The 21,406-nt window shown below is 40.6% G+C and overlaps 1 long non-coding RNA gene across 1 annotated transcript in view; it reads right to left on the minus strand.

The window, feature by feature from the left end:
* Positions 1-20,352, minus strand: part of LOC126276164 (uncharacterized) — a 104,456-nt gene extending 84,104 nt beyond the window's left edge. The window contains exon 1 of the long non-coding RNA XR_007550603.1: positions 20,270-20,352. This is a non-coding gene — a long non-coding RNA (uncharacterized LOC126276164). The remainder of the gene's footprint in view (positions 1-20,269) is intronic.
* Between the last annotated feature and the right edge of the window lie 1,054 nt (positions 20,353-21,406).

Genomic DNA, 21,406 nt, shown 5'->3' on the forward strand with positions numbered 1-21,406 from the left:
GCCTGGTAAAAGTCGGTCAAGAGAATATAACCAGAAACATCATGAAAGCTCTTCTAACATTATATCAAAGTTTCTGTGAACAAATCGCAATCAAAACGGGAGTTAGGATTAAACTTTTCAAATGATACGCCCTCAGAGAATAAGAAAAATGTGGATTCAGTTTCACAGAGCGCACACTGACATCAAATTATAGATGCTCTAGCCTTTGGCACAGTCAGTTACATTAATTAAACATTAGATAAAATAACTACAGACACGACTAAGTGTCATATGGACGTTAAGAAAACGAAAACCATGACACACGCGAAGGATTGTTCGGTCAAAATAAAAACAACAAAGGTTCATTCCCTAGGAGTGGACACTTTCGTATTCTTAGGAGTGTAACTGGGCATGATAAAGACTGGAAAAGCAAGGCATATCTGGGAGAATAATAAAAAGGAACCAGCTCATATACTTTCCCTATCTACAATAAGAAACTGTTTCCAGACTGTTGCCAGATACCTGATCCTGTAAACATTAGAGACGCTACGATTGGTGGGCGAGGGTTGAAAGAGAGAATTGAGAAAAACATCGGAGGACCTGAAAAAGAAGAGTGGATGCTGAGAAAAGATGACAGCACTACGAAATGAAAACAGACAATAAGCACGAGTGTATGAAAGGAAAAAAAAGATGTCGACATGAGCGTAACGATGTGCGTATGTTGATATAAACCAAATTTTAAGGCCGTCCAAAGATACCTCATCGACACACGTTTATTCGCTGACGATGTTACGGTCACTAATCTCTTTATACTTCTTTTTTTTTTTTAATAGGGAAAATGACTCAGTGAAATTAAATGTCGATGGCGCTTCTATGGACTATGTAAGAAACAGAAAATTTCTGGTAGTTAATATTGAAATACTGTTGAAGTGTTACGAACACACAAAGATATTTGCAAACAGAATGTCATCATGTTATTCCCTTTCAGCGCTGTCATACTATTCTTACCTAAAAGGTTCGTTTCTGGGAGACAAATGAACAAAATTTGTACAAGATTTTCAAAGTACTGGACTAAAACGTTAATCGAACTCAGTGTAAATATCTGCTCAAAATAATAGTGCTTTCAACTAAGTCATGTGAGTACATTTGCCAATCAGCTATGCACATCAAAAATAACTTTGATAATTAATGCACAAACAATTCTATCCACGACCACGGAACAAGATCTAGACTGAACTTGCACTTAGCAAAAACCTCAGAACAACATTATCTAGCAAGGAATAAAACTGTAAGTTAAAATGCTCAGGGAAGGTAAAGAGATTACTAAAAAGAACGTATTTAAAGAGATAGGTAAGAAGTGACTATTAAGCAATACATTCTATAAGCCGAAGGATTACTTAGACAAAACAGTGATGGGGTTTGGTAAAAGATATAACGTAACTAAACAATAATAAAACATCTATCATTTCTCGTAACACTTCCACTTTGCTTTTTTAAAGCATACTCCCAATGCACGGCAATGTGTAGCACTAACATCTTATCCTCGTATCATCTTTCTGATCTCAACATTTCATTGTACAGAGACTGACTTAGTTTTTTGGGCTAACAAATGGGCGGCGATTCACAAAATGGAAATGTAATGCTGTCGCTTTGGTGTCCGTAGTGTTACAACATGGAACAATAAATATATTGAGCGTGTGCAGTGCTTGATAGTGAGACATGAACGGTGTAGCATTAGCCTTTCACATTATCAAATATCAGCTTTGCAGAACAGTATTGTACGACTGGAGAAAATCGAATGCGGTTGCACTTTTTAAACCTATTGGTCTTTTATTCGGGAGAATGAAGACTCCAATATTCATCCAGCATTTCTGATTTAGGCATTCCGTGGTTTTCCTAAACTACTTCAGGCAATGCCGAGATTATTCACAGTAAAAGGCCACGCTAATTGTCTATTCCATCCATGTCAGCCCTAGACCTGTAACGAAGGCTGCATATATGAATTATGTAAGTTTCTTTGTTCTTAAATTTTAGTACCATGACACTTCCAAAATCCTTATAACAGTAATCTACGGATCAATGACACTACTACCAGTACAATTTACGAAACAGATATCATTATCGTCAAATTACAGTAATTCTTTTCCGTATCATGGTAACAGGTTAAAGCCTTTTTTAACATCATGTTCAAGAACTTAACCATGTTGCGTGTTCTGACTTATGGGTCTCAATTGCCAGATTGATTCCAGTACATTCACCACCATAAAGACCTACATGCATGCGTACCATATATCACCATTTTTTGGCATATATTAATTCATCTATGTAATTCTGTAAGGTGTTTTATCACTGCGTTACAAAATTTTAGTGCACTGTATAACGGATAATGTCTATCGGACAATTTCATTCAACACAATATTTCCGTGGTAACGAGAAGTGTGGTTCAGTGGTTAAGAATCTTAACTCTACTTTGAAAGTAATGCAGTTTCTTCGAAGCACTTCATCAGATGACGAGGTGGTTTCCTCCCTTCTCTAATTTGAGCTAATAATTCTTTTTCAATGTCGTAGTTGCTGACTGGATGTTAAATTTCAGACTTCCTTCCTAGCTTTCTTCCTACCTTTACTACACCGCGCACAATGAAAAAATTTATAATTTGCTACGAACGCTACTGGTCTTTCCAAAGCTTAAACATTCAGTACAAATCACCTTAATTATAAACCACTGTATTAAAGTAGTAAAAGCACAAGTAAGCAATGGTATAACAACAGATATCTAGCGTTTCCTCTCGGGCAGGCTACCACAAGAATGCCGAATAATTTTACAAGGCACCTGCTAACACTATTATTCAATCAGACATATAATTAATAACAAAATTTGCTTTTAAAATTTATCATAATATAACTGTTATATGCAAAGACTGTAGGAAAAGTGTGATATGTGTGATGTTAGAGAGCTTTGCTAATGTATGTTGTAATGTATGTAAAGAAATATGTGAAATGTATAATTTACTGAATAATATAATGAGATTTTCACTCTGCAGCGGAGTGTGCGCTGATACGAAACTTCCTTGCATATTAAAACCGTGTGTCGGACCGAGACTCGAACTCGGGACCTTTGCCTTTCGCAGGCAAGTGCTCTACCAACTGAGCTAGCTAAGCATGATTCACGACCCCTCCTCATAGCTTGAACGCTGCCAGTACCTCGTCTCCTACCTTCCAAACTTCACAGAAGCTCTTCTGCGAACCTTGCAGAACTAGCACTCCTGGAAGAAAGGATATTTCGGAGACATGGCTTAGCCGTGGTAAAGCACTTGCCCGAGAAAGCGCGAAAGGCAAAGGTCCAGAGTTCGAGTCTTGTCCGGTACACAGTTTTAATCTTCCAGGAAGTTTTACTAAATAATATTTTGTCATGGATTAATGAAATGAAAGTGTTTTAATCTTCGTAAAAGTTGTCATTTGTAGAAAATGATACACTCTTAGAGAAAATATGAAGGATATGTTCTATGTAAGAGATGGAGTGCTTTTTTTATTGTACGGAAGCTACTGTAGGAATCGTAAAAGGTGACATGGCTTTTTGGCGCTGCCGTAGAGAGAGAGGTAATGAGAGGACACAGTTTGTAGGCAGTAGTGAAAGAGACAACACTAAGGGGCAGGTAATGCCTTGCCTGGAAACTGTTGCACAATAGCCTGAATTATTACAGCTTTGGCACAAGTTGGCGGGCTATGTTATGAACCTTAAAGCAACTTCAAGAAGAATTAATTATTCCGTGCTTAAAGAAACTTGTACGCCGTACCACTATTCGCGGTACCCAACGACTACAGCCAATAGATTACGAACTGTATAATTCGAATTTTAAAAGAGTGAAAACAGGTTGCGAACTGTATAATTAGAATTGCACAAGCGTGAACGACTAACTTAGGATTTTTTTAATAATTATTGAATTCAACATAAAACTTGGTTCACCTTGTTATTTTATTCGTAATATTCCACATATATAGGATCCTTTTTTGATGTCTGATTATTATGTGTAAACCTGTTATAAAAACATTTGAAGTGCTTTATTCAGTATCTACAAGCACTAATTTTCATCTTTGAATAAACGTTTGAATATAATTGTTGTGAACTAACTCTTAAAATGGGTTAAAACTACTGTATGATCTACGTAGTAGAAGGGTTAAAGTGAAATTTTGCTTAAGTATTGTAGTAGATGTTTTCAGATAAATTAAAGAAGTTTACTATTCTTACTCTCTTTGTGGTAAAAAGTAAACTGAAGGTAAGTAGATAAGTTTTGAGTGAAATAAAGATAAAACTCAGTTATAAATGAAAGTAAAGTAGAAAGAATTATAAAAAGAAAATTGGTTGTGCGTTTCAGCAACACTGGAGTAGGATTGCATAAAAATCCTGAATGACAATACAAAATGACCACACCCTACCGTTGGCTTTTGACAGATCATTTGCTAAGAGAAAGGTATGAACAAAGTGATTAATAAATTTAAATGTGTGTATTAGGCTTTTAGAGTACTTAAGTATTTAATTTGTTGATTATACAAAATGCAAACATAGAAGTCCTCCCTTGTTCAAATACTTTTGGCATTTTTTTTTTATTTTTTTTTTTTTTATTTTTTTTGGACATCAGTCTACTAACTGGTTTGATGCGGCCCGCAACGAATTCCTTTCCTGTGCTAACCTCTTCATCTCAGAGTAGCACTTGCAACCTACGTCCTCAATTATTTGTTTGACGTATTCCAATCTCTGTCTTCCTCTACAGTTTTTGCTCTTTATAGCTCCCTCTAGTACCATGGAAGTCATTCCCTCATGTCTTAGCAGATGTCCTATCATCCTGCCCCTTCTCCTTATCAGTGTTTTCCACATATTCCTTTCCGATTCTGCGTAGAACCTCCTCATTCCTTACCTTATCAGTCCACCTAATTTTTAACATTCGTCTATAGCACCACATCTCAAATGCTTCAATTCTCTTCTGTTCCGGTTTTCCCACAGTCCATGTTTCACTACCATACAATGCTGTACTCCAGACGTACATCCTCAGAAATTTCTTCCTCAAATTAAGGCCGGTATTTGATATTAGTAGACTTCTCTTGGTCAGAAATGCCTTTTTTGCCATAGCGAGTCTGCTTTTGATGTCCTCCTTGCTCCGTCCGTCATTGGTTATTTTACTGCCTAGGTAGCAGAATTCCTTAACTTCATTGACTTCGTGACCATCAATTCTGATGTTAAGTTTCTCGCTGTTCTCATTTCTACTACTTCTCATTACCTTCGTCTTTCTCCGATTTACTCTCAAACCATACTGTGTACTCATTAGACTGTTCATTCCGTTCAGCAGATCATTTAATTCTTCTTCACTTTCATTCAGGATAGCAATGTCATCAGCGAATCGTATCATTGATATCCTTTCACCTTGTATTTTAATTCCACTCCTGAACCTTTCTTTTATTTCCATCATTGCTTCCTCGATGTACAGATTGAAGAGTAGGGGCGAAAGGCTGCAGCCTTGTCTTACACCCTTCTCAATACGAGCACTTCGTTCATCATCGTCCACTCTTATTATTCCCTCTTGGTTGTTGTACATATTGTATATGACCCGTCTCTCCCTATAGCTTACCCCTACTTTTTGCAGAATCTCGAACAGCTTGCACCATTTTATATTGTCGAACGCTTTTTCCAGGTCGACAAATCCTATGAACGTGTCTTGATTTTTCTTTAGCCTTGCTTCATTGCCTCTCTCGTACCTTTACTTTTCCTAAAGCCAAACTGATCGTCACCTAGCGCATTCTCAATTTTCTTTTCCATTCTTCTGTATATTATTCTTGTAAGCAGCTTCGATCCATGAGCTGTTAAGCTGATTGTCCGATAATTCTCGCACTTGTCAGCTCTTGCCGTCTTCGGAATTGTGTGGATGATGCTTTTCCGAAAGTCAGATGGTATGTCGCCAGACTCATATATTCTACAAACCAACGTGAATAGTCGTTTTGTTGCCACTTCCCCTAATTATTTGGCACATAGTGATTAAATATTCGTGATCTTTCTAGATCAAAACTATTTGTGTATAAGGGTATAGTAGGTAAAAGATACTTGGGCTTTGTCAGAGCCATATCCTGGAAAGTTATATTTATTTGTGAAGTTATGTTAGGCAACAGCAGGAAAACTAGACCAAATTACTTCTCTTCCAAAACTTAACCATTTCTTTGCCTAGATAGGCTGTGGCGACCGTAAATGGTTCAAATTGCTCTGAGCACTATGGGACTTAACAGCTGTGGTCATCAGTCCCCAAGAACGTATGACTACTTAAACCTAACTAACCTAAGGACATCACACACATCCATGCCCGAGGCAGGATTCGAACCTGCGACCGTAGCAGTCACACGGTTCCGGACTGCGCGCCTAGAATCGCGAGCGACCGTAAATCCATTAGACAAACCACTTAGTGAACTACGTACAGAAAGCTCCTAGATTCAGTATTATTCCATTCTTTATTCTTTTCTTTCTAACAGCTAGAGAATTCTTAGGAAAAGGAACTAATAATCTGATTTCCATATCCATTAGTCATACGTTATGGTCAAATGCCGTAAAAGGGGTAACACTATACCACAGGTGTATACTATATGCACAATTCCTCGTGTAATAGTGTTATAGATGGTTTTTCCCGAGCAGGAGTATTTGTTCTGTCGAGATATACTGTTGTAACCTGATCAAAATCGGCAAATTCCACACTAAAAAGTTTTTAAAATGCTATAGTCAGTATCCCAGGTATAATGTAAGTACACCCTGAAGCTACGATCATGTCACTCTCACAGGGGCTGCGAGCGAAACATGATATCTTAATAGTGTCAAAAAAACTAACCACTACCATCCACCATACAATACGTTACAGAGTGTACATGTAGGTAATAAAGATTTAATTAATCTTCTGTCAGCTCTGGAACAGAGCTCAAAGGTACATTATGTTAGTATGTGCAGGTGCTTGGTAGTTAATCATAAGAAAATAATTGATTTGGCATCTGCGCGGAATCTAATAGACATGACTTACGAATGATTACAGAAGCCGAGCCTGACATGATTAGTGCCAATGGTAGAAAGAATTATAGAAGTGTGTGAAATATTGTGTTCTTAGATTTTAAAAAAAGAGGATACCATTTTTCATTCCTCTTGTTTTAAGCCAATACCCTTCGGATTACCTTGCCCAGCGGGTATGTTTCGTCCCTAAAGTGTGATACTCTAAGATTGGTGAAATAACCATTACGAACGAGTGGAAAACAGACAACGCCAGAAGTTGAGATAGGATTAACGTTTAGAATCCCACCTTCAAATCCATTATCTTCCCCATTCCAATAGCACCCAAAGTGGAAAGACGCATTTTCAGAATGAAAGATTTTTTTATACTTTTCCAGCTACCTTCCCTACCTCATATTAATTCATGCACTTGATTCAGGAGAACTTATTAGCATTCATCAGTTATTACTGCACGCTTCTCAAGGTAATCTTTAAGAAATCTCTTCTTCACACATCATAAAACATTGGTCTCATCCGTTCTGATATATGACTCGACATCAGCTTTTCGGTACAGTGCAACGGCCTCCCAATACTTCTTTGATTGTGATGCCATATCTTGCGTGAAGTCCCGACGTTTTGTTCTCAGTAACGAAGCGGTGAATAAAATCAACTAGATTCTTTATAAATTGGTAAAAATATTGATAAGAAATTGGTTTTTTCATTTTTTTTACGAGCAGTCAAAAAATGCACTCACGTAGCTCAAAGCTTCCTCATTTCTTTGAGTATATTGTAGCGCATTCCTCTTTTCTGTTATGTCTATGTCCTCAGATGCTTCACACATATTCAGTTCCTGATCTCGAATACAATTCTAAACATTTTTCAGAAGATTTTATCTGTGGTTGTAGTTTTAGGACATCAAGTTGATCACCTTTTAGATATGTAAGCTACATTTGAAAGAAGACACCCGTTTCTTTACCTTTAAAGTGAAGGAGCTGATTTCTCCTAAACCTTCATCATACTTTGATGCACCTCCGCTAGCAATAATCCATTTGAACAAATGAAAGGTATTGTAATCGCTCACCTAAGTACGTTGTCTGCTCTTCCTAAAATGAATAGTTTCCTTTTTCATGTCCCATCCGTGACCTAGGCATCGTCGTCTTCTGGTACTTGCACGAGTAATTGTCCTTAGTCTCCAGCAAAATCACAGTGACTTTGATCAAGGTACTAATAGAAATTAGGAACAGGTGTGTAGAGAACATAGATATACAAATAAGAGTCGCAGACATACTCGAATAAATGGGTATATTTAATAAATACTTCTGGTAAACACACAAGAATATGACGTCAATCAATGTAATAGCACTTTAATAAGTAGTAAGGCATGCATAAACTGCTCATCTTTTATACGTTATTTTACCGGAAGTCATTGCTCGGTCAACAGGAGAAAACCACATACAGTATTTATTGCGGTAAAGAAGAAAATGAAGCTGAGTGAGAGACATTTTGTCAAATGATGCTACGACGGCAGCAAAGCATTTTGCATTGCCTGAGACTCCGTCTTGATTACTACGAGATTCGTATATGGTTGTACGTACGATCTAACATCATAATATTTTTTGATTGAATTATCGCTGCGAGTGTCTTCTAATGGTCATCTACATCTACATCATACTCTGCAAGCCACATAATGGTGTATCACGGAGGGTATTTTTTTTTTTTTTTGTACCACTAACTGAGCCCTACAACCCTGTTCCAATCGTTAATAGCGTGTTGGAAGAATGATTGCTGTTAAGCCTCTGTATTAGCTCTAATTTCTACAATTTTCTCCTCATGGTCCTTACGCGAGACGGAAAGAGGTCTTTCGAAAGTTCAATAGTAAATCTCTCCATGATGCATAACATCTCTCTTGTAACGTCTGCCAATGAAGTTTGTTGAGCATCTCCGTAACGCCCTCGTGCCGAGTAAACGATCCCGTGACGAAACGTGCCGCTCTTCGTTGGATCCTCTCTATCTCTTCTATCGGTCTTATCTGGTAGCGATCCCATATAGATGAATAATACTCAAGAATCGGTCAAACAAGCGCCTTCTAAGCCACTTTCTTCGTGGATGAGTTATATTTCCTTAAGATTCTTCCAATGAATCTGAATCTGGCATCAGCTTTTCCCACTATTTGTTTTATATGATCATTCCATTTAAGGTCGCTCCAGACAGTTGCTCCTAGATATTTTGCCGCAAATACTGTTTCCAGCGGTTTGTTATAAATAGTGTAGCTATGCAGTAACAGATTTCATATTGTAGGCGTATCCCTGTGCATGAAAGCTTTCAAGTTGCTATAAAGACACATTTTAACCGAAATTGCCATATTCACAGTAACTGATAACTTCTTAATGCAACTGGGTAATGACTCACAAAAATCAGGAAAATTTAAATCTATACCTATATTATCATCAGCCCCCCCCCCCCCATGAACCATGGACCTTGCCGTTGGTGGGGAGGCTTGCGTGCCTCAGCGATACAAATGGCCGTAACGTAGGTGCAACCACAACGAAGTGGTATCTGTTGAGAGGCCATACAAACATGTGGTTCCTGAAGAGGGGCAGCAGCCTTTTGAGTAGTTGCAGGGGCAACAGTCTGGATGATTGACTGTTCTGGCCTTGCGACATTAACCAAAACGGCCTTGCTGTGCTGGTACTGCGAACGGCTGAAGTCAAGGGGAAACTACAGCCGTACTTTTTCCCGAGGACATGCAGCTTTACTGTAGGATTAAATGATGATGGCGTCCTCTAGGGTAAAATATTCCGGTGGTAAAATAGTCCCCCATTCAGATCTCCGGGCGGGGACTACTCAGGAGGACGTCGTTATCAGGAGAAAGAAAACTGGCGCTCTGCGGATCGGACCGTGGAATGTCAGATACCTTAATCGGGCAGGTAGGTTAGAAAATTTAAAAAGGGAAATGGATAGGTTAAAGTTAGATATAGTGGGAATTAGTGAAGTTCGGTGGCAGGAGGACCAAGACTTTTGGTCAGGTGAATACAGGGTTATAAACATAAAATCAAATAGGGGTAATGCAGCATAGTGAACGCATTATTGTGGCCAAGATAGACACGAAGCCCACACCTACTACAGTAGTACAAGTTTATATACCAACTAGCTCTGCAGATGATGAAGAAATTGATTAAATGTACGATGAGATAAAAGAAATTATTCAGGTAGTGAAGGGAGACGAAAATTTAATAGTCATGGGTGACTGGAATTCTTCAGTAGGAAAAGGAAGAGAAGGAAACATAGTAGGTGATTATGGATTGGGGCTAAGAAATGAAAGAGGAAGCCGTCTGGTAGAATTTTGCACAGAGCATAACTTAATCATAGCTAACACTTGGTTCAAAAATCATAAAAGGAGGTTGTATACATGAAAGAATACTGGAGATACTAAAAGGTATCAGATAGATTATATAATGGTAAGACAGAGTTTTAGGAATCAGGTCTTAAATTGTAGGACATGTCCTGGAGCAGATGTGGGCTCTGACCACAATCTACTAGTTATGAACTGTAGGTTAAAACTGAAGAAACTGCAAAAAGGTGGGAATTTAAGGACATGGGATCTGGATAAGTTGAAAGAACCAGAGGTTGTACAGAGTTTCATGGACAGCATAAGGGAACAATTGACAGGAATGGGGGAAAGAAACACAGTAGAAGAATGGGTATCTTTGAGGAATGAAGTAGTGAAGGCAGCAGAGGATCAAGTAGGTAAAAAGACGAAGGCTGCTAGAAATCATTGGGTAACAGAAGAAATATTGCATTTAATTGATGAAAGGAGAATATATAAAAATGCAGTAAATGATGCAGGCATAAAGGAATACAAACGTCTCAGAAATGAGATCGACAGGAAGTGCAAAATGGCTAAGCAGGGATGGCTAGAGGACAAATGTAAGGATGTAGAAGTTTATCTCACTAGGGGTCAGATAGATACTGCCTACAGAAAAATTAAAGAGACCTTTGGAGAGAAGAGAACCACGTGTATGAATATCAAGAGCACAGATGTGGCAACCCAGTTATAAGCAAAGAAGGGAATGCAGAAAGGTGGAAGGAGTATGTAGAAGTTTTATACAAGGGCGATGTACTTGAGGACAATATTATGGAAATGGAAGAGGATGTAGATGAAGACGAAATGGGAGATAAGATACTGCGTGAAGAGTTTGACAGAGCACTGAAAGACCTAAGTCGAAACAAGGCCCCAGGAGTAGACAACATTCCATTAGAACTACTGACGGCCTTGGGAGAGCCAGTCATGACAAAACTTTACCAGCTGGTGAGCAAGATGTATGAGACAGGCGAAATACCCTCAGACTTCAAGAAGAATATAATAATTCCAATCCCAAAGAAAACAGGTGCTCACAGATGTGAAAATTACCGAACTATCAGTTTAATAAGTCACAGCTGTAAAATACTAAAGCGAATTCTTTACAGACGAATGGAAAAACTGGTAGATGCGGACCTCGTGGAGGATCAGTTTGGATTCCGTAGAAATGTTGGAACACGTGAGGCAATACTGACCTTACGACTTATCTTAGAAGAAAGATTAAGAAAAGGCAAACCTACGTTTCTAGCATTTGTAGACATAGAGAAGCTTTTGACAATGTTAACTGGAATACTCTCTTTCAAATTCTGAAGGTGGCAGGGGTAAAATACAGGGAGCGAAAGGTTATTTACAATTTGTACAGAAACCAGATGGCAGTCATAAGAGTCGAGGGGCATGAAAGGGAAGCAGTGGTTGGGAAAGGAGTGAGACAGGGTTGTAGCTTTTCCCCGATGTTATTCAATCTGTATATTGAGCAAGCAGTAAAGGAAACAAAAGAAAAATTCAGGATAGGTATTAAAATCCGTGGAGAAGAAATAAAAACTTTGAGTTTCGCCCATGACATTGTAATTCTGTCAGAGACGGCAAAGGACTTGGAAGAGCAGTTGAACGGAATGGACAGCGTCTTGAAAGGAGGATATAAGATGAACATCAACAAAAGCGAAACGAGGATAATGGAATGTAGTCGAATTAAGTAGGGTGATGCTGAAGGAATTAGATTAGGAAGTGAGACACTTAAAGTAGTAAAGGAGTTTTGCTATTTGGGGAGCAAAATAACTGATGATGGTCGAAGTAGAGAGGATATAAAATGTAGACTGGCAATGGCAAGCAAAGCGTTTCTGAAGAAGAGAAATTTGTTAACATCGAGTATAGATTTAAATGTCAGGAAGTCATTTCTGAAAGTATTTGTATGGAGTGTAGCCATGTATTGAAGTGAAACATGGACGATAACTAGTTTGGACAAGAAGAGAATAGAAGCTTTCGAAATGTGGTGCTACAGAAGAATGCTGAAGATAAGGTGGATAGATCACGTAACTAATGAGGAGGTATTGAATAGGATTGGGGAGAAGAGAAGTTTGTGGCACAACTTGACTAGAAGAAGGGATCGGTTGGTAGGACATGTTTTGAGGCATCAAGGGATCACAAATTTAGCATTGGAGGGCAGTGTGGAGGGTAAAAATCGTAGAGGGAGACCAAGAGATGAATACACTAAGCAGATTCAGAAGGATGTAGGTTGCAGTAGGTACTGGGGGATGAAGAAGCTTGCACAGGAAAGAGTAGCATGGAGAGCTGCATCAAACCAGTCTCAGGACTGAAGACAACAACAACAACAACAACATTATCATCATTATCTCTTTATCATCTGTTAACCTATCACTCATAATAATAATATGCAAATTTTCACACATTGATTATTGAAATTTCGGAAATAACTTTTAGTCTGCTTTAATTTAAGTAACGATCAAGTCTCATTGCTGTCCCTTGAGTGGGTGACGCTATGACCCTTTGGTATTTCCGTTCACCCATTTAAACGGAATATGCACAGCAGGAATTCCTTAAAGGCTGTATAAAAAATAATCTATTTTTCTAATCTAGTTAAATGTTACTGAACTGACCTAAATCTATACTCAATTTCGTATCAGTACCTCATAGACTTTTTGCCTTTTCCTTCGATCACAAATCACTCGTTTTAGGAACTCTCGAATAATCATCCCATTTCTAAAATCTTGTTTACTTCAATATCTCGATAGATATTACAGTCTGTTTAGTAAGATCGTAGAAATATTTATTTGACAAAAAAGCAAAACATATACATACATCATACATGTGACCAAAAGAAAAATGCGAGTACCAGTAATAATATGTCCAGCCGTCCACAGCGTCGATAATTGCTTGTGATCTACGATGCACGCTTGAACCAAGATTTTCCACGTAGTTAAGGTAAGATTCCTCCAAATGCGTCGAATTTGCGTTGACAATTGTTTCAAAGTGAAGATCTTTTCTCCTTGCAACTTCTTTTTGATGATAGCCAATACACTTCCAATAGGATTATCGCCAGGAGACTAAGAGGGCCAGTCGAGTACCTGCACACCTTTCTCCTTTTTCTGGTCATTGAAAAGCTTCTGCGGTGCTTCGTATCATTGTCCTTTTTTTCACTATCCAGTCTTCATTTTCGTCGATAAACCATCGTTTGGCAATCGGCGTCAAATATCTTTGATGAACGTGACGAGTAATTTACATAACCGTCTCTTCTTTTGTATCACGGGCAAGAACTAAAAGTAAACAAATACGTTATGGCATTGCATGAAGGACAAAGTTTCTGTCTAATGAGTTGTAAAAGACCTAAGGCGATATCTTTTACCATCTGTGTGTAACGCCGACCGCGCTTCTGCTAAACAGACTGTAATGTGGTGACCCTAAATACTTTACGTGTTGTCACTTGTGCTTTATTACGATATGTTTAACTGTCCATTAAACGCAGTAAGGCATGAAAAAGAGTTACCGCTATCCTGTGACATTCTCCTGTGAAGTGGGAGAAGTAGTTTATGTGTCACTGAATAGATCCATCCAATAAGGAAGAAGATATACTTTTAAGAAGCTCGTAAATATTTGAAAAATGTTAACAGTGGCGAATTGACGCCACTGTGTTTATATCGCCTTGTAAGCTTTTAGTAATGTTTTATGATACCTGATGATGGTCTGTGGACCGAAACAGGTTCTATAACAAACAAATTATTATCAGCTGCTCTTGGCGTTGAATCATGACTTTTTCGAGAAAGACGACGAGTCAACTTTTCATCGACGACCAGGTGGGGAATCATAGAAGAAGGAAGTGACCATGACCTTTCCAGCCGAACAATATTTGCCCTAAGTAATTTAGAAAATCCATAGGAAACAATGTTCTAGATTGTTGTACAGGGCTTTGAATACACTCATGGAAATTGAAATAAGAACACCGTGAATTCATTGTCCCAGGAAGGGGAAACTTTATTGACACATTCCTGGGGTCAGATACATCACATGTACACAGTGACAGAACCACAGGCACATAGACACAGGTAACAGAGCATGCACAATGTCGGCACTAGTACAGTGTATATCCACCTTTCGCAGCAATGCAGGCTGCTATTCTCCCATGGAAACGATCGTAGAGATGCTGGATGTAGTCCTGTGGAACGGCTTGCCATGCCATTTCCACCTGGCGCCTCAGTTGGACCAGCGTTCGTGCTGGACGTGCAGACCGCGTGAGACGACGCTTCATCCAGTCCCAAACATGCTCAATCAATGGGGGACAGGTCCGGAGATCTTGCTGGCCAGGGTAGTTGACTTACACCTTCTAGAGCACGTTGGGTGGCACGGGATACATGCGGACGTGCATTGTCCTGTTGGAACAGCAAGTTCCCTTGCCGGTCTAGGAATGGTAGAACGATGGGTTCGATGACGGTTTGGATGTACCGTGCACTATTCAGTGTCCCCTCGACAATCACCAGAGGTGTACGACCAGTGTAGGAGATCGCTCCCCACACCATGACGCCGGGTGTTGGCCCTGTGTGCCTCGGTCGTATGTAGTCCTGATTGTGGCGCTCACCTGCACGGCGCCAAACACGCATACGACCATCATTGGCACCAAGGCAGAAGCTACTCTCATCGCTGAAGACGACACGTCTCCATTCGTCCCTCCATTCACGCCTGTCGCGACGCCACTGGAGGCGGGGTGCACGATGTTGGGGCGTGAGCGGAAAACGGCCTAACGGTGTGCGGGACCGTAGCCCAGCTTCATGAAGACGGTTGTGAATGGTCCTCGCCGATACCCCAGGAGCAACAGTGTCCTTAATTTGCTGGGAAGTGGCGGTGCGGTCCACTACGGCACTGCATAGGATCCTACGGTCTTGGCGTGCATCCGTGCGTCGCTGCGGTCCGGTCCCAGGTCGACGGGCACGTGCACCTTCCGCCGACCACTGGCGACAACATCGATGTACTGTGGAGACCTCACGCCCCACGTGTTGAGAAATTCGGCGGTACGTCCACCCGGCCTCCCGCATGCCCACTATACGCCCTCGCTCAAAGTCCGTCAACTGCACATACGGTTCACGTCCACGCTGTCGCGGCATGCTACCAGTGTTAAAGACTGCGATGGAGGTCCGTATGCCACGGCAAACTGGCTGACACTGACGGCGGCGGTGCACAAATGCTGCGCAGCTAGCGCCATTCGACGGCCAACACCGCGGTTCCTGGTGTGTCCGCTGTGCCGTGCGTGTGATCATTGCTTGTACAGCCCTCTCGCAGTGTCCGGAGCAAGTATGGTGGGTCTGACACACCGGTGTCAATGTGTTCTTTTGTCCATTTCCAGAAGTGTAGTATAACATTATAGCCTCTACGATTTTTCTGATAAATGTACGGAATGTAGTTGGCAGTTGAAATCAGTGGCACCTCTGGGAAAAGAGGAGAGGGCGACTCAGTTACCTGTATGTACGATGTGGGGCATTGTTCAATTGGCAGTCATGAGGGTAAGTGCATGAGCCGGATGAGAGGCGGGTTGGCCGCACAGGGTAGGAATACATTTTACCTCATTCACCGTTAGTGGAAGGTGTTGTTTAAACTGTGTATCCGTCTTTAGTATTTGTAACTTTGCGATGAGTGCAAGAGTTTGAGTATGTTTACCGATATCCCAATCACATATTTACTTCATTGTACTTCGTTGGCACACGAATCCAAGTCGGTTTGTTGCCTCACTGCTTAGCCTCTTCCACTGGTCTCTGTGTATGGCCATGTTCTCGTGGGCTCCCTGGGTCACCAGGTCTCCTTGACTTCACACAGCCACCTGAGTTTTGGTCAACCAAGGGGTCTCGTTCTTTTCGGCTTTCTTTCTAGTACCACCTTCACAATCCCTTGTTCTCTTCCCAGTACATGTCTCAACCATTCAATTCTTCTGTTCTTCATTACTGCTATCACATCTAGTTCTTTAAACTGTGTGTGGATCTGTATGTTTTCCTTCTTCTAACTATTTCATTTTCTGATACAGGTCCAATAATTCTTTGTTTTCGAATTTCATAATTTTTCGCGCCATCTTCTTGCTCATTGCCCACGTTTGAACCTCATAAATTAATACAGGTCGCCCAACTGTCTTACATGTTGAGTTGTGTTGTTCTTGTTAGTAGTTTATGTTGTGTAACTTGTCCATTGTGAACAGATACCATTCTACGGTTTTTATCCAGTTCCCTATTTCCTCCTCCATGCTGTTGTTCACACTGGTAGTACTTACTAGATATTTGAAAGATCTAGTCATCTTAAATTCCATATCTTCTGTTGCCAGTGGCCCCATTGTTTCCTCTTCATTTTTTCTTGTCACAATCATACATTCTGTTTCACTTTGACTAATGCTCAGATCCACTTTTCGTGGCTCCTCTATCTACACCTTGTTTATTCTTATTAGTTAGCCTTCCCCTCCTCTGTAACGACAATATCGCTAAGAGTTTCACTTCATAGCCACATTCACATCTTGTCCAATAGATGAGGCATTTTGTAGGCCCTATTCTGTACAGTTGACCGTGGAGTCGCATTCTCCCTGTTTGAATCCTGTCTCCAAGGTGAAACACTCAGACTTTCTACATTTAACTCAATGCACTTTCTGGTCAGCCTGATCAGTTTCTATGGTTTTCCTGATTTTTCCCTTACCATCCACATGCTTTCTCTGTGGACACTATCATAGCCTGTCTGAAAACCTTTCGATCTTATCACATTGCCAGATCCTTCCAAATTACTTGTGTGATGATGAATAATTGGTCCATCGTTGACATTCCGTTCCGAAATCTAGCCTGGTGCTCTTCAAGGCTCCCTCTATTTATGGTAATACCCTCAATAAAAAAGAATGATCCCAAAGATCTACGTAATAATGATAAACCTTCGTAATTCTCACGCTTGGTTCGTTCTCCTTACGCACTGAGCATATTACTACTTGTTGCACCATTCATTGAGCATCTGTTCAGTAGACACATTAAAACTGAGTATGGAGTGCCCAATAAACGGTTGTTTCGAAGGAGATATTAGTGTTCGCCTTTATCAAATGGTTCAAATAGCTCTGAGCACTATGGGACTTAACAGCTGTCGTCATCAGTCCCCTAGAACTTAGAACTACTTAAACCTAACTAACCTAAGGACATCACACACATCCATGCCCGAGGCAGGATTCCAACCTGCGACCGTAGCAGTCGCACGGTTCCGGACTGCGCGCCTAGAACCGCGAGACCACCGCGGCCTTTATCATTTAGTAGTTGAGCCCACCTTAAAATGTTTCTCCTCTATAGTACGAGGGACATCTGATAATTAAAGAGAAACTGTTGTACAAAATAAACTGCGCATTTTTCAAAAGTGAGGTTTTTACTACGTCTCAACACGATCCCCACCAACGTTAATACACTTTTTCCCAACGATGAACTAGTATTGTTTATACTCGATGCAAAGAAGTCTCTGTTTTGTTTGAGCCACTTTCCCACACTTTGATCTCCTCGTTGTTGCGGAACTGTTTTTCCACATACGGCCTCCTTGTGTGGACCAAACAAACGAATATCTTGTTTAGAAAAGCGTTATTATCCCTTTCAAGTCTATACTCACTCTGAGTTGTTTATTTTCTAGTGTTGTTGCGTTTACTCTTTCGGGAACCACTTTCCACTTACACTTGTTTTGCTGTACTTAAGCTTGTTACTGATAACGTTAGGGATTCTACCGACACTTACTGCAATTGTTTTTTGCTATACGGTCAACAGTAACATGTCGGGCTTCATGAATAATGTAGTCAGAGCGGGTTTCAAGCGAACGACTGGACGTAGCTGGTAGTCAGTCACTGACGTTCGATAGTTTTTTGAACAGTTCTACCCACTAGCAAAAATTTCCACGGTTCGTGCAGCTTTCACCAAATTGTAAAATAATTCGAGAAAAAGAGGTAAATATTTTTAAAACTTTTTTGAAAGCTACAAAAATCTTCTAAAATATTTTGGTAGCCGCATTAAGGACCATACACAACCGGTTTCACGGTGATTTAATCCCATGCCCAGATATATAGATGTAACTAATTTATACTGATCCGTTAAAAACGCATGGTCTCTCAATGTTCGGGTGGCGTTTGAAGTGCCAGAACGCCTAAATTGGATCGTAACAAGATGAACCATCAAAAATATAAACGGTTTTTCTTCTTCAGAAAGCAAAAATCGGATCATTGAACGTTGTTCAGCTAACTAGCAAACTTCAAGCCGACACGCCATTGTTAAATACAATACTGACGTTATGAACAAATCAGTCTATATTTGTCAGTTGTTCCCAGTTCATCCAGGTGATGTCGACCTAAAGTCATAACAGTACAAAACTAATCCTGCAGACTGCTTCATCTGTACATCAATTTGTCTTTTTAGTTATTGAATGTCCCTCGAATCACACACTACGGAAGAGAGCAGATGAGACTGTAGGCTTTCATGTGAGGATCCAGGGTAACACCTAGACGGCGTTGTTGCTAACTTCGTCCCTCAAAACTGCGACTGCACTTAGGATAGTACAAATTTTTGTATATCCATCCTTGTGGCTGATGGTCTGGAGGTCTGGAGGACTTCGATCGTTCAGTACTTACGTAATAAGATGTAGCGCCAACAGCCGTCGTTATTTTCTATATAGCAACCAGCTTCTGTGACCAACCGCCTTGCCGCAGTGGTAACACCATTTCCCGTCAGATCACCGACATTAAACGCTGACAGACTTTGATGCGTGATCGTCCGGGACTGCTGACCGAGCGCTGTTGGCAAGCGGGTTGCACTCAGCTCTTGGGAGGCAAATTGGGGAACCACTTCATTAAGAAGCAGGGGCCCCGGTCACGAAAACTGACAACGGCGGGGAGAGCGCGATATGCTGACCACATGCCCCTCCATATTCGCATCCAAAGACATAGACCTGTTCGGACGGTGAGTGCACATCTTCAGGGACTCAATAGTCCATCTCCAGGCCTTAACTGATGCTGAGGCGGTGAACTCCAATCGTACAGACGATTCCATCAGTGATCAACATCTATGAACGGTGTTAGACTGTAAAAACGGTGTTATGGCAGGCAGTTGATGGTTGCAGACTCTAAACATTCATGGTGGTGTCTGTTTGTTCTATATTGTCTCCCTACCACTTATGCGCAACGACGCTCTGAGCGTGTTTTTTAGGGAATTGACTAGTTTGAACCTGGGACCTGTTGCTGGTAAGGAGACGCCAGACCACACATGACATGTAGAGTTCAGTGAGACTAGCGATGATATAACCAAATACTTAATTATCTCAGCGTCAGCTCCACTGCACTCCCTGTCAAAGAATCTTAATACTAACTAAATTTAGTGGAAGGGGTTCAAGGCTTTCCTATTTTTAGTTAGCTGGTAAAATAACGTCGAAAAAGCAGTTAAGTTTACCATTGGAAATTTCATTCTACTCACAAAACATTGTTTATAAATTGCGCTATTGATAAAAGGAGGTGTTTTAATACAGGATGGTGAAAACGAACTGCTCTCAACAAAAATGTGAACGAATATTCCCTGAATGGGTTTCCAAGTTCTACAATCGATCGAAGGATGACCTATGCCATATCACATCTATAATCTAGGTTTAATTTAAGTTTCACAAAAGAGAAAACTATCAAAATTGTCTACAGTGATCCTCAATTATCTTTAATTACTTATCTAACTTGTCGTAAATTACAGTGGCTGATGTGGCTTCTCAATAACTATATAAAAGAAAAATCATCGCGTTTCAGATCTGTTCTTCAAGTGGCAAATGTGAACACCATGAGTTTTAATTTGCGATCGACACCAGTATTACGCAAAAAAGGGGTGTAACAGATGAGACTTCTGCAATTCTGAGTGAAGCTTTATGCGCTGTTATGCGGCATCGCGTGCGTTCATTACCTTGTCGGTGTTCGTCAGGGGGGCGGCGGCCGGCGCAGCCGCCATCCAGCTCGTCGTCTCGGAACTAACTCTCTTAACTTCTCCTTACTACAATTTACCGAAGTTGGTTTAAAAAAACTATCTGGCTGTGTTTTCATCTGACCAATCAGGGTCTCAATGATAACCTTAAGCTCCGCCTACAAAAATTCTGTCCATCCAATGAGAAACGTTATACTTTTCGTGGTGGGGCAATGTTTTTAAAGTTTGCAACGTAACAGAGACGCTAAAATATCTCACGCTAAAACCTGCACCTGGTGTGGTCCTTTTAGCGTTATCGTAAGATCTATACTGTTTTTCTGGAGGGCTCTAGCTTTTACCATGGGCTGGGGGTGGTCCTTGACGTACCTGAGACGCGAAAAAGTCTCACGCTAAAACGTGCGGGTGGTAGTGGCCCGTTTTGTGTTATCGTAAGATCTATACTGTTTTTCTGGAGGGCTCTAGCTTTTAACATGGGCTGGGGGGTGGTCCTTGACGTAACAGAGACGCGAAAAAGTCTCACGCTAAAACGTGCGGGTGGTAGTCTTAGAGGTAGGCTGCCGACGTGGGTGTCCAGTCCGTCCCTTATCGTAGGGCCTTCTAGCTTAACACAGTTCTGCTCTCGGCTTCTGTCCTCGTTTCTCCCTTCGGAGCTGCGTCGGTCTCTCGGTGGGAAGGTACGACATGCATTTAGGTATTCTTGTGTTAGTCTGTGGTATTCCATTTGCTCACTCGTTACTCGTATTACTTTGGTTAATTTAATGTCACGATGTATTCGGAGCTATGTGACATACTACTAGATTTGCTTATTATGTCACGGTTTTCATGGAAGGTGTTGGATTTGCCTGACACCTTACAAGACATAACATCACTTTCACAGTATTCTACTTAAGCCAGTTCATATATGTAGATGCAGTCATTATCTGCCAAACACAATATGGGTTATACAGTATTTTATGGAAGCCTGTTCAAAGATGGCCATAGATTGGAACATATATACGATTGGAGTTTACCTCCTCAGCGTTAGTTTAGGCCTCTAGAAGATTCACCGAGTCACTGAGACTTCTTGAAATGTAATAGAATAACAACGCAGTGACGGCTGTCAGTGTTTCATTTTATTCA

Source organism: Schistocerca gregaria, chromosome 1 (assembly GCF_023897955.1).
Source record: "Schistocerca gregaria isolate iqSchGreg1 chromosome 1, iqSchGreg1.2, whole genome shotgun sequence".
NCBI classification, from domain to species: domain Eukaryota; kingdom Metazoa; phylum Arthropoda; class Insecta; order Orthoptera; family Acrididae; genus Schistocerca; species Schistocerca gregaria.